We start from the raw sequence: 7,617 nt of genomic DNA on the forward strand, positions 1-7,617 counted from the left end.
CCCCCATCCGATCCTCCCCGCCCCCCCCCACCAAAGTTGTAAAGTTCGTTTTCAACATAATGACTTGTGCTTCTCATTGTTGCAATGGTCCACCATATCCCTATTTAAACGACTTGTTTTTCCCCTTCCCCTCCACAAATTATACCGACATCAAATACAGTGAAAGCACGGGTTATACTGTGGGGGAGGGACATACAAAGCAACATAGAAATTATCTTATAAATGTGTTAGAAACAATCGCATGAAAGAAAAAAGACATTTGAATATATATCTTAGGGTTCATTTCCCTAACATCACCTTATCTGTCCTTTTCTGCTTGACTCAGACATATACTAGATATTGCAAATAAGGGAAACCATGGCTTGGCTTACTTCACTTAATATAATTTTTTCCAAGCCTTTCCATTTCCTAACTAATGGGGCAATGTCATTCTTTCTGATGGAGGCATAGAATTCCATTGTGTATATACACCACATTTTCTTGATCCATTCATCTACTGAGGGGCATCTGGGTTGGTTCCATAGCTTAGCTATGGTAAATAACTCTGCAATAAACATAGTTGTGCTGGTAGCTTTAGTGTGGTCTTGTTTGTAACCATTTGGGTAAATGCCCAAAAGTGAGATTGCTGGGTCATAGGGGAGCTCTATGTGGAGTCTTTTGAGGAATCTCCATACTATTTTCCAAAGTGTTTGAACAAGTTTACACTCCCACCAACAATGCAGTAAGGTTCCTTTCTGTCCACATCCCCTCAACCTATTTAAACATTTTGTTTTTTCCCTTACCTTCCCCAAATTATCCTTACATCAAATACAATGAACACAGGGGTTATACCACGGGGGAGGGACATACAAAGCAACAAAACAATCACCTTATAAATATTTTAGAAACAATAGCAAAGAAGAAAAATCCACTTGTGTCCTTCTCTTGAGGTTCATTTCACCTAACATCATCTTATCTGACCTTTTCTGCTTGTCTCAGACATATACTAGTTATTGCAACTAAGGGAAACCATGGGACCAATGTTTCTTTGCGCCTGGCTTACTTCACTTAATATAATTTTTCCCATGTTGTTACATTTCCTACCAAATGTGGCAATGTCATTTTTTTCTGATGGAGGCAGAGAATTGCATTGTGTATATATACTACATTTTCTTGGTCGATTCATCTACTGAGGGGCAGCTGGGTTGGTTCCATATCTTAGCTATGGTAAATAATGCTGCAATAAACATAGTTGTGCTGGTAGCTTTAGTATGGTCTTCTTTGTGATCATTCGGGTAAATGCCCAAAACTGGGATTGCTGGGTCATAGGGGAGCTCTATGTGGATCCTTTTGAGGAACCTTCATACTGCTTTCCAAAGTGGTTGAACAAGTTTACACTCCCACCAATAATGCAGAATGGTTCCATTCTTTCCATATCCTCTCCAGCATCTGTTGTTATTAGAGTTCTTGATTATAGCCATTCTAACTGAGGTGAGGTGGAATCTCAAGGTTGTTTTGAGTTGCATTTTTTTTATGGCTAGGGAGGCTGAGCATTTCTTCATGTGTCTATTGGCCATCCTTCTTTCTTCTTCAGAGAAGTTTCTCTTTAAGTCTTTAGCCCACTTATTTATTGGACAGTTGTTTTTTTTTTTGAAGATTTGTTGTTGGGGGATTTAATTTTTTGAGTTCCACAAATATTTTAGATATGAGACCCTTATCTGTTGTATGGCTAGTGAAGATCTTCTCCCAATTCGTGGGCTTTCTACTAATCTTGCTAGCTATGTCCTTTGCCATGCAGAAGCTCTGCAGTTTCATGCAGTCCCATTTGTCCAACCTTTCTTTGATTTCTTGTGCTTCTGGGTCTCTATTAAGAAAATTTCGGCCTGTGCTAAGGAGCTCTAGAGTTTCTCCTATTCCTTCTTGTAATGTTTTCAGGGTGTCTGCTTATATTTCAAGGTCTTTGATACACTTGGAGTTGATTCTGGTGTAAGGTGATATAGAAGGATCTAGCTTTAGTTTTCTACAGGTGTTTAACCAATTTTGCCAGCACCATTTACTAAAAAGGCTGTCTTTCTTCCATTCTATTTCCTTAGCTCCCTTGACAAAGATTAGGTGGCTATAAGTCTGTGGGCTCATTTCTGGGTTTTCAGTCTGATTCTATTGGTCCTCAGGTCTGTTCTTGTGCCAGTACCAAGCTGTTTTTATTACTATGGCTTTGTAGTAGAGTTTGAAACTTGGAATTGATATTCCTCAAGTGCTGTTCTTTCTTCTAAGAATTATTTTTGCTATTTGGGGTCTTTCATTATTCCATGAATTTTTGGAATGCTTCTTCTATTTCACTGAAGAATGAGATATTGATAGGTATCACATTGAATTTTTAGATAGCCTTTGGCAGTATTGTCATTTTCATGTTGTTAATCCTCCCAATCCAGGAACATGGGAGGTTTTTGCACTTCCTTAGTTCTGCTTTAATTTCCTTTTTCAGGTTTTTAAAGTTTTAGTCATAGAGGTACTTCACCTCTTAATTTATTCCTAGGTGTTTTCTCTAGACATAAAAGAAATTCAAATCAAGACAACATTGAGATTCCACCTCACTCTAGTTAGAATGCCTATAATCAAGAAATCTAGCAACAACAGATTCTGGAGGAGATGTGGCCAAAAGGGAACCCTAGTGCATTGTTAGTGGAAGTGCAAACCTGTTCAACCACTTTGGAAAGCAGTATGGAGGTTCCTCAGAAGACTCCACATAGAGCTCCCCTGTAACCCAGAAATTCCTATTTTGAGCATTTACCCAAACAATCACAAATAAGGTCATATCAAATCTACCATCACAATCATGTTTATCACAGTATTATTCACCATAGCTAAGATATAGAGCCAACCCAGATGTCCCACAGTAGATGAATGGATCAAGAAAATGTGGTGTACATTATATATCTATATATCTCTTTCTCTATATATGTGTGTGTTTGTGTGTCCTTATATATATGTGTATATATATGTATATATATATATACATATATATATATATATATGCGCAATGGAATTCTATGCCTCCATCAGAAAGAATGGCATTGCCCCATTTGTTAGGAAATGGAAAGACTTGGGAAAATTTATACTAAGTAAAGTAAGCCAGGCCCAAATAAACATAGGTCCCACAGTTTCCCTTATTTGCATGTTTGGAACAAGCAAAAAGATCAAAAGCTATATACATATGACCATATAAGATGATGCTAAGCAAAATCAACCCCAAGACAGGGACACAAGTGTTTTTTTTCTTACTTTTGTTTTAACATACTTATAATGTTCTAGGTGATTCTTTTGTTTCTTTTGTATGTTCTTCCCCCAAGGTATAACCCCTGTTTTCACTGTTTTCTGATTCCAGTGTCCTGTATCTTTTATACATATTTTTATAATTATATATACGTTTATAGCAAAATGCTTACATAACGTTACATGTTGACTCATTGTAACAATGAGATGTACAAGACACTATGTTGAAAACCAACTTTACAATTTGGTGGGGGGGGCAGTGAGGATTTGGGGAGGTGGGGAGAGAAGGGATGGTAAGGGAAAAACAAAGGAGGAGGTAACAATGCTTGATAGGAAATGTACTCATTACCTTACTCATGTAACCGTAATCCCTCTGTACAGTATTTTTACAATAAAAATATATATGGGAATAAAAGAAGTATACATTAGAATACTAAAAACTAACCAAGTTAGAAGATTCACAATTGCCACTTCTAGATTTACTAATCCATGAATACAAAGTACAGAGCATAGTTCTAGCATTGGTCAGACACGGCTATCACCAGAACACTTTCGAAGATTTAGAAATAATGCCAGGTTTCTGTGGCCAACAGACTTTTGTAAGATACCAAGACCATTCAATGTGAGAAATGAAAATCTTTTTTAAGAAATAACTGTAAAGCCACATGTAAGAGAATGTAATTGAGCCCTTCTTGAAATTTATTATTATTATATTAGTAGTAGTATTTTGGTTGGCTGTGGGGCTTGAACTCTGGACCTGGGCACTGTCCCTGACCTCTTCAGCTCAAGACGACCACTTTATCACTTGAACCACAGCACCCCTTCCTGTTTTATGGTGGTTAATTGGAGATAAAAATCTTATGGATGTTCCTGCCCAGGCTGGCTTTGAACTTCAATACTCAGATCTTAACCTCCTGAGAAGCTAGGATTACTGGCATGAGCCACTAGTGCCCAGCCTATTATTATTGTTGTTATTATTTATTGCCAGTCCTAGAGCTTGAATTCTGGGCTTGGGTGCTGTCCCTGAGCTCCTTTTTGCTGAAGGCTAGCACTCTACCACTTGAGCCATAGCACTGCCTTAGAATTTCTATAATTGGAGATAAGAGTCTCATGAACTTTCCTGCTGGACTGGCTACAAACTGTAATCCTCAGATCTCAGGCTCATAAATAGCTAGCATTGCAGACATGAGCCACTGGCTCCTGACAAATTAAAATGTATTGAATTAAGAATAGAAGAACCAGACTGGGAAGGGATGTGAAGGGTAAACAAAGGAGGAGGCTGCAATGTTTGATAAGAAATGTACTCATTATCTTGCCCATGTAATTGTAACCCCTCCGTACAGTATGTTCACAATAAAAAAAAAGAATAGAAGAACCAAATCTGTGAAATCTAACCACATTGAGCATTGATTCTTAAATATGCCAACTAAATCAGAACCAATAACAAAGAAATTCTATTTATACTATCACGTATTGAAAATATTTGTAAACCAGGATTTTTGTCAATAAGACTAGTATATGTATTGACTTTATTAAAATACTTATAATTTCCTAAATTAATGTAATATGGTAAATTTATAATAACCAGCATTCAAAATAGTCTCTAAGGACCATTGCCCCATAGTATTTATTCTAGCTTGCTCATAAATTTGGGTTGAGCTGTGTGACTAATACAGTATGTCCAAATATTGAGGTGTCCCTTCCAGGCCTGGGATGTGACACTATGGTTTCTACCAGATATTCCCCACCCTACTTCAGGTTTGATTAGTTATTAGAATATAAGAAATAAGACATATAGAAGATATGTAATAATCCCTGGCAAGATTAGAAGAAAAAGATAAAGAGGCTCATTGGGAGAAGTCTGAAGAAAAACAGGTACAAAATTTCCAGATTTCTTCTTTATCAGAGCCACACAAGACACACTTATTTCTTCCTGCCTTGTGTTGAGACAGCACATTTGAGTCTAAAAGAATAGCTCCTTAGAGATTCATTGTCTAAAACTTTAACTGCAGACTGGCATCACAAGTAATCTCTTATTAGTTTCCAAATGCCAAGAAAGAAACTAGGCTTTTAGCTTAAATGTTATCGCTTATGAAAACAGTTACTCCTAGAAAGTTACCTTCATCATTTATAAAAAGGGTCATATTAACTTGGGGAACTGTTTGGAGGAAAGGTTCTTAGAATTCATCCAAAAACAAACTTTGCAAACAGGTTTTCCTAAGCACGTAGTCTCCAGACAACTGGGTTAACCTTCTTCACAATGTTTCTTTGTCTTCAGTTGCTTCAGTGCAAACCAATTACTATGCCATGAATAGTCTTGTGTTCATCCCTATGGTGAAAAACTGAAGCCTGAAAGTAAATATTCTGACCTGACCAGGGAGACAACTTGGCTGCAACCTTATAATGGTCTCTGCCAGATCCACTGAGATAAAATTCTAGATTCCTGATGCCTCTCCCCCCCCCCCGCAAAGTGTATGTAATATTAAGTATTGTTTTTGTTTTGTTTTAAGCTACTACCTGTTAAGATCATATGCTATATACATTATTGTACCATAAATAGTATCCTCCATCAAAAGATGCCCATATTGTCATTCCTGGAGTTTGTGAATGTGTGTGTTTTTACATAAAAAGAAGAAATGGACATGTCAGGCCAAGTTAAGGATTTTTAAGGTGATGATTACTAGTTATATGAACAATGTATTCCAATGATCTTTATATTAGGAAAGTGGGCAGAAGATAGGTAAAACAACTTGGTAATCTCAGAGAGCTAGAGTCAGGAAGTTAGAGCTGACTAAAATGTTGAATAGATCATGAACACCAGGTGTGGGCAGCTGCTAGGATCTTAAAAAGTCAACCTGATGGATTCTCTCTCAGTCTCCGGAGGAAGTCCAGGCTGCTAACACCTTCAACTCAGGTCAGTGATAGTGACAAAAACAGACTTCAGGATGGCCAGATGGTAATATAATACTTTTAATTTTTAAGTTCCTAAGTTTATGGTAATGTATTACAACACTAGGAAATTAATATATTTTAGTAGTAGATACATTTATTATATAATTTGTAAATTACATGGATATGTATGGATACATATAGAGATATAAGTACATGTGTCCAAGGAACATATATATATATATATATATATATATATATATATATATATATAAACTACATATTAAGTGAAAATTATTGTAATACAAATAATTTTTACTCATGAGACTTAGTTTTAAAAGAATCAAATCCTTTATTTAAAATGTGGAAATAAGATGAAGAAGCTGGTTGCAATTGGTGGGGTATAAGGGCAATATGTTAGGAAGTATGAGGAGAAGGAGTTGAGTTTAATCAAGGTATACTATATGCATAAGTGGTCCTTTTGAAAAGCAACCCTCTTACAACTAATTAGTGCTAATAGAAATGTAAAAATAAACCAATGATAGCATCTCTAACCAATGCTATTTAAAATTTCACAAAACTGCTACCCCAGCCACTAGCATTTGTGATTGAAATTGTGTGGGAATCCAATGGATTTAGAGATCCTAGTGATATAAAGGCCATCTACTGGATTAGCCACTTTGGTATGGTATGCAGAGCAATTAAAATAAGAAAGTAAGAAGGAGAGGAGAAGAGCAGGTACCTGACATTAGTTGTTAATTAAGGGGTAAATGAAGGAAGTAAGGAAATGAGCCTCTGAATTTCTGTATAGAAACAGTCAAGAAAAGGATACATCAAGATCACGTTCCAAGATGAGAGCAGATTGCATGTGCTATAGAAATTTGCAGCATAATTCCTAGATATAAGAACATGTGGTTGGAAATAAGTGAGAAAGTTGGAAAATCAAGCACATGAGAGTAGAATGTTGACCCTATCAGGGGTGGGGTGGTGGAGAGTCATTGTAAGAATGTGGTCTTCATGATGACAGTTTGCCTTGTGAAAGTGAAAATATGTTTGTGACTTTAGCTAAGTATCACTCTACTGTAAATTTATGTAACCACTTAATTTCAATAAAGAAATTATAAAAAACACATTTGTAAACTAAAGAGTATCCTCTAATATTAAGGCCTTTTTTTTTTTTTGGTCCGGTTGTGAGGCCTGAACTCTGGGCCTTGGCGCTGTCCCTCAGCGCTCTACCACTTGAGCCACAGTGCCACTTCTGGCTTTTTTTCTTTTTGCTTATTTGGTGCTGAGGAATCGAACCCAGGACCTCATGCATGCAAGGCAAGCGCTCTACCACTGAGCCACCTTCCCAGCCCTAAGGCCTTTTTTAAATTTAATTTAATTTAATTTTATTTGTGAACATACTGTACAGAGGGGTTACAATTACATGGGCAGGATAATGCATACATTTCTTACCAAGCATTGCATCCTCCT

Source organism: Dipodomys ordii, unplaced genomic scaffold (assembly GCF_000151885.1).
Source record: "Dipodomys ordii isolate 6190 unplaced genomic scaffold, Dord_2.0 Scaffold52, whole genome shotgun sequence".
In the NCBI taxonomy this organism is placed as follows: Eukaryota; Metazoa; Chordata; class Mammalia; order Rodentia; family Heteromyidae; genus Dipodomys; species Dipodomys ordii.